The sequence below is a fragment of the Nicotiana attenuata genome, unplaced genomic scaffold, assembly GCF_001879085.1.
Source record: "Nicotiana attenuata strain UT unplaced genomic scaffold, NIATTr2, whole genome shotgun sequence".
Taxonomy (NCBI): Eukaryota; Viridiplantae; Streptophyta; class Magnoliopsida; order Solanales; family Solanaceae; genus Nicotiana; species Nicotiana attenuata.
In genome coordinates, this window is record NW_017672540.1 from 74146 (window position 1) to 81798 (window position 7653).

General features: G+C 35.9%; 1 pseudogene; it reads left to right on the top strand.

Moving 5' to 3' along the window:
• Positions 1-4176: 4176 nt before the first annotated feature.
• LOC109213604 lies at positions 4177-6842 on the top strand (annotated as a pseudogene).
• Positions 6843-7653: the final 811 nt, after the last annotated feature.

The window sequence follows — 7653 nt, forward strand, 5'->3', positions numbered from 1 at the left end:
TGTGAAAATTATACTAACGATTTTAGATGATAGGCAAAAAAGCTAGCCCACACTAAATGATGAATTTAGACCTGAAAGACACGCGGAAGAAACATAATTCCCAGTCTAGGGTTGCAACTATTCTGATAGAAATAGAATGAGCTAAGGAGTCTACATCTAAAATTATACCTCCGAGTCCCGTATGTTTTTCCTTTTCAGGAAAAGGACCGCATGGAAGGAATAATCAAGTGCTCGAGATTTCATACTTCAAAACTCAAACACTTAGGGGACTATATAATATACATATAATATGTGTATAAGGAAAGCAAAGAAGACTGGAACAATTAAATCTCAAGTCAAGCTTACAGTCTACTCAACAAGTGTAAAGTTCAGAGCAAAGTCACAAGTCAAAAACACAAGCCTGATTCAAAAATCTGTGAAGAATACATTCATAGATATAAATTTAGGCAGTATTTAGCCATGGGTCATAAAGAAACCCTTGGATCTTTTTTATTACAAATCTGTTGTAAAGAAAAGAGTTACTGAAGAATTATAGAAGATATTTAAATACATGTATGATGGAAAAGTTAGAATAAAAACTTTATCAAAAGTTATTCCATGAAACATGTGTGTTCCTATTTCTTCTTTCGTATGTTTACACCATTATGAAGTTGAGACGTCTTTTTCATTAAGTGTCGTATATAAAAGGGCCCTCTTTTATAATTCATGTTTGATTCAAAAATCCATGAAGTTAATTAAGCATTTCTTAAATGCAAAAAGTCAAAATGGGTAAGGCAAAAATCCACGTATTAAAATAAGACCCTGGATTTATAAAGAAACAAGGCAAATTATTAAAAGAGTATACCAGAAACTCAAAAGAATTAAGTTAAAGCAAAAACTTTATAATATTAATTTAAAACTAAGTATGAACTTAGTCTTAAACTGATTGTCATTTTAATTCCCGAAAAGACTTGGGTACATGTTGTTACGAAAAATATTACCCCCAAAATGGGACCAGGGGTAAAACCACCACGCATTTCACCAAAAAAAACAAAAAAAAAAGGAGTCAAACTTCACAAATAAACTTCCACTGTGGAGCATGTTCAGAAGAAGATTTCAAGACGACATCATCAGCAACAGAAGGCTTGATTTGGTCTGAAGGAGCTGGGACATCCACCACACCAGGATTAGCTTCGATGTTCTCGGGAGTATCTGTCATGGATGAAGAAAAACTTTGGCCTTGCTGAGTTTTTTCAATGGTTTCTTTAATCTTCGCTAACTCGGCATCCAAGTTAAAACCTTCTTGGCTAACCTCCATAAGGGTATCATGGCGCGTATTCAAAATGGCCCAACTTACTTCAACAGCAGCCTTGTCCTCAAGAGCCTCGTAGTCTCTTTCCCAATGATCAATTTCATTCTTGAGCTCTTCCTTCTCAGCCAAAGCAGCATCGTAAGAAGATTGTAAAGGGGCAAGTGAACTCTCCAAAAACTTGACCTTATCTGAAGACACACGTAGATCTTCTTGAGTCTGGGTGAGAGTTTGAACAAGCTCACCAGCGTAAACCTCTTTTTCATTCAACAAGGCCTTCAGACTTCTTATCTCTTCAGTAGCTTTGGAGAGTTGTTCAGAAAAAGATGACTCGAGGAGGTTTTTATCCTTGCCCACCTGGTTGGAAGAAGCTTTTTCAACTGCTAGCTCCAATGCCATGATTCTAAGCTACTGCTCTCTAAGGTACATTTGCTTTCTTCTAAAACTTCCATCTCAAGTTGAAGATTTTCATAATGCTCTTTCCAATTATCTGCCTCAGTCTGGTAATCATGCATCAATTGTTCCGTATGGGAAACCCTTTTCATTATCTCCGTGCCGACGAGATTGATCTAAAAAAGGGGGGGGGGGGGGGTAATACATAAGAATCATAGTAAAAGGAAAGTGGTATACAATATGAAACGAAATTTGTACCTTCAATGATGATTGCACGATGTCATTCATCTAAGTCAAAGAACTATGACTTTCTAGCTTGGATTTTTCAACTGGACCAATCAAGGGTTTCAACCATACGTCAGCTTGTCCTGATTTCTTCAGAAGATTACCTTCGACAGGAACCTCAATGGTAATTTGTTTCATCACTCTACTTCCACTTGAAGAACCAACTTCGGTTCGAGAAATATTAGTAGCGGGGACTGTAGAGGAAGTCATAATGGCTTGAGACGGAGCAGAAACAGTAACAGTAAAAACGAGCAAAGATTGTTCCATTAGGACAGACACGGGAAAAGAAACAAGAGGTACTTCATCAGACACCAAATCGAAATCTTCATTATCAAACCCACGAGAAAAAAAGATGTTCATCAGAGTCACGAGCTGCTATAGCGGTGCCTTCATCAGAACTCACTAAAGTGGCTTCAGCAGGCTCGGTCATGGGAACAGAACGGGGAGGAGTAACTTCATCATCTGAGATAACACGCCTTCTAGCTCGTGGACTTTTAATCAATGAACTCCCATCCTGTTCCTCTTCTTCTTTAGAATCCTGGGATTGCTAGCTTTCCTTTCCGATAAAGAACCCAAAATTATCTCCTGAGCTCTTGCCAAAGAAAGTCTAGAAGATGCAATCGATTCAGCACTAACACCACGAATAGAAAACCCTCATAAAAAGAAGGGTTAAAAATATTCTAATGAAAGAATGAGATGAAAATAAGATGGAAATATTCTTACCGTCGGTTTTAACCTTCCAACCAAACCTATTCGAGAGGTACTTCCAAGATCTAACTTCCATTGGAGCAATGGTCAATAACTATTCTACCCAACCACGAAAATTGGAAATCTCTTCAACAGTTCCCATGGTTGCTGGAATAAAAAAGCAAAACAATCACAGGAAGTACATACTCTTTTTATATAAATAGAAAAAAGAGAAAGTTGTAAAAAAAAATGTGCAAAATTCTACTTTTCAGGGAATGACATATTTTCTTCACCTACTAGCCCTACCGTGGGAGCAGCAACAAATTGGGCGTACCAGCCACGATCTTTATCATCCTCAGGGCTGACTAAAACCCTCTTACTCCTCGCCACCAGAGTGAAAATTCCATTGACGGAATAGCTTAGGGGAATAAAGATGAATTAGGTGAAAAAAGGTGAAGGGTAGTTGAGCCAAATTAGCCAAGTACCTTAAACATGCAACAGCCCTCCATACAATAGGGCCAATTTTTCCTAAACACACATTGAAAAAATTATAGAATTCAATAATAACAGGACCAATAGGGGGTCTAAAATCCAATGTAAAGGGATATGTATACACGAAAGAAAAGTCAGCCTTGAAGGACGTGATCCTTTAATTTGCATTAGGAATTATAATTGGGAAATTAAATTTCCAATGGCAGTCTCTACGGATAACAGAGATCAAACCTTCAGTAATCTGAGAAGGGTAAACATCAGCACGATCAAGAGAGGAAATAGAAGAAACCTGTTTCCTAATTGAATCTCTATCAGTATAAAAAGAAAGTTCAAAGGGAATAATTTCGTCTACTTTGGGTTCACGGACTGGATCATTAGAGTCCCTACTTCTGGCAGAAGATCTATGTGGAAGAGAACCCCTAGTTCTAGAAGAAGGAGGAGGAGTAGAACTAGGTAAAGGTGAAGGCGAACCTCTAATGGATGTTGATCCTAAACTACGTAACCTACCTCCTCTCCTGCTCCTAGTTGAAGCAAGAGGAAATTCATCTACAATAAGGACTTTACGAGGATCAGGGTTTGAAGAAGACATTGCTATATGGAGAAGAAAGGAAGATTGAATAGTCAAAGATGGAAAACCTTTTTATGAAAAAAAAAAAAGACAAAGGATATATTTATACTCAGAAGCAACCGTCAAACGAAAAAGGTAATGATGGGAACGTCATAATGAAAACCGTCACTTCGTGATTGATGTAGCCGTAAAAAAGCCCTAAAAGACGCTGAAGGGTTGCAGTCCCAATCAAAAGACGCCACGTGTCACGAGCATTAAGTGGAAGTGACATGCGAAGCGTCAGTTCTAGAGAAGGTATAATGGCGGCAAATATTCCTGCTTTAATGAGATCCACTTCCCAAATATTCAATTGTTCAATATATGGCAAGTGGGGGGACTATCTGTATTGGGAAAATCAAATTAACGTTTGATTTTAATTGTATGCTGACATGTCAAGACACGTGGATCAGTCAAAGTATGACAAATGGCAGAAAGTATTCAAAGAGCTGTGAGTCATGATAGGTACGGGGAAGAATACCATAAAATAAGAAAGAGACGGTTACTCGTATCTCTTGATAGTTTGAAGAGACGGCGGAAGAATGAACCTGGTTAGCAAAAAAGTACAGATACGTATTATCTGCAATTAATGAGAATCAATGAAAGGAAGCGTTATAGAATCTTCATGAAACAGTTACGATTATTAGTTATAACGTTACATTAATGTCATTAATTGTTCATAATGGCTCCATTATGAAGAGAAAGAAACGTAGTACTTAGAAGTAGCTATAAAAGGAGAGAAAATAACATTTGTAGGACACACTGATTATTGCTGAAATATACTTATTTACATTGCAAAAAATCTGCTTATTCTATTATCCCTTCAATCTCAATTTTTCTTTTCTTGTTACTCAATTATTTCATTATTCGATTATCAGTAACCCGAGTTCTTCTAAAAATTACGTTTTGACTGAAATACTCATTTTCTGGTTAAACAGTGTAACTGCAGTACTTCACAGTCAACTACAACGTGTTGAAAAAGAAAAATTAGTCAATCACCAGAAACTATAAATTAAAAAATCAGATTATTATCACAATATAATATTCACCTTACGAAATTTTAAATTCTGCACCAGTTAAAACTGACTTATTGAAAGTGATACTAAGTCTTTTTTAATAGAATACATATGTTTGAATAATACATTTTTCTTGACTATACTTATTTTCATCATTTCTCAAATTTTTTCAATCGATCTAGCTAGTTCAATCGTTGCATATATTAATTGGCTTCTTTTTCTTCTTGTCTACTCTCAAACTACTTTGATATATATAAGTCTGAAAATAAGCTGAAAAAGAGAGAGCTAAGAAAAAAACTGAGGGCAAAATGGAATAAATCAGCAGAAAAAAAAATTCATGTTTTAGCTCTTCCTTCTCCTTTACAAGGACACATAAACCCAATGGTTCATTTTTCTAAGTGTTTGGTATCAAGACCTGACCATTTTCACGTTAGATTTCGTTTGCATGTCCATGTTATCGGACTGTAATGGCTCATTAATCAACATTTAGTTCATTCCACACGACGAATCGCGCGCGCCACTAAATGGAAACAATATTGATGATCTTCTTGAATGGTAGCAAGCACAAATTACTAACAACTTTAGAGCTATTATTGAGAAATTTCCTGATGTGAAAGTTCTCATTTTGATTCACTTGCCTCTTGGATAATTGACTTAGCACACCAACTAGGACTAAAAGTGGCAGCATTTTCTCCAATACCTTGTGCTCCTTCTGCTATATATTATCATATGCATCCAGAAACAAGTAAAATTCCTTTAGATGGTTCTACTTTTTCGTTGCCTTCACTTCCCTTGTTGGAAAAGGAAGACTTGCCTTCTTTTGTATACCAACATCGTGATTTACATCCAACTATTGCAAGACTTTTCTTCGGCCTGACTATCAATTTGAAAAAAGTAGATTGGCTTTTGTTCAACACTTTTGACGTGTTAGAAAACGAGGTACGTACATATTATGAACTGTAAGTTGGATGTGTGTAACCATCTCATCTAAAAGCTTAAACTATTAGAAAGAGCATACTTTTATTTATTTAATTATGTCTCAACACACGCCCTCTTTTCACGTGTTGAATGGGCTTCATGATTCTTTTATTATGAGCCAAACACGTAGAAATTCTTTTTAGTAATGGATGACAATGAGACTCGAACCCAAAATCTCAACCAGCTCTGATACCATGTTAGATTAGATGGTTACACACTTCAACAAAACACTATACATCTCTCAACAAGATTACATACTTTTTGTTCAACACAATATTTGACATGCATATGCATGTTAGTTGGTTTGGTTTCCTTTTTTTATTTACGAAAATTGAACTAAACCGAATCATGAACACTTATTATTTTGTTACTGAATTTGTACAGGTGATCAACTGGTTAAGGACCCAATATTCAATCAAAACCATTGGACCAACTTTTCTGCCAATATATGTTGACAAGCAACTAAGGGATATCAAAAAAAATGGTTTGGGTCCTAATGTTGAAACTTGTATAAATTGGCTAAACTCAAGGGAAATTGGCTCAGTTGTTTATGTATCATTTGGGAGTTTGGCTCGACTTGGAGAAAAACAAATGGAGGAACTAGCCTCAGGATTACTAATGACCAACTGCTACTTTTTATGGATTATTAGAATTTCCGAAGTGCACAAACTTTCAAAACAATTCATGTCTATGTTATCAAAAAAAAGGACTAATTGTGAATTGGTGTGCTCAGCTTGATGTCTTGGCTCATAAATCAGTTGGATATTTCTCTACTCATTGTGGATGGAATTCGACACTCGAATCGTTAAGTTTAGGAGTGCCAATGGTTGGTATGCCCCAATGGGCAGATGAACCAACTAATGTTAAGTTTATTATGGATATATGGCAAACTGAAATTCGAGTTAAGGCTGGAAAAGATGGGATAATTACTAGAGAAGTAATAGCAAGTTCTATAAAGGAAGTTATGGAGGGAGAAAAAGGAGTAATGCTTAAAGAGAATACAATTAAATGGAAACAATTGGCTAAGGAAGCAACAAATGAAGGAGGAAGTTCCAACAAGAATATCGAGGAATTTATTCAATCGCTATACACTAAGTAACATATTCAAGGAACAATTTTTTTTGTTTTATTTTTGCAAGAATCATTTTGTTCAGAATTTATAGAGCATGTTTTTCTTGTTGTTTCTCATTGTTTCATATATAATGTTCATTGTTGTACCTTAATTTTTTGAAGCTTGAAATTTGTAGGAAAATTTACAGTGTTTGATCCACGAGCTCTCTCTTGCTTCTTGTTATAACTTCTTGCGTCTTTTTTAAGTTATGAAAACCCTTATTCATCATTGTGGAAGAGAAGAGTTGTGATGAGAACAAACTCTTTCTGACCAATCAAATTGAAGCGTGATGCCGTATTTGATTGGCCAGAACATGTCACTTGCACATGTGACACAGTTTCATTGGCTTTTTAATTTAATTTGCCATGTCTTGTCATTTGACACACTGCATGATTCTATTGGCTCACCGTTTGACATGGCGTGCCACGTCATTTGACACATGACACCTAACTGGGCCTATAGGAAGATGATATTTTGGGCTTAATGAAGTGGGCCCATCACTTGTACCTACCTAAATGGGTTAACCCAATGGATTTAGACTTATTTACTCAACTCATACATATTGGACTTACATAATTAATACAATTATATGAGCCCATAATATTTACTTAGACTAGCATATTTAAATACAATTTTATTGTTGTTTCTCATTGTTTCATATATTGTCACGACCCAAAACTACCCTATCGTGATGGCGCCTAACGTGGTACTAGGCAAACTGACTTTATTTCCATCATGTTTCACGGAAAATGAATTTAAGCAGTTTGTAATAATAAAAGTTCTCATAAACGGGATAGAA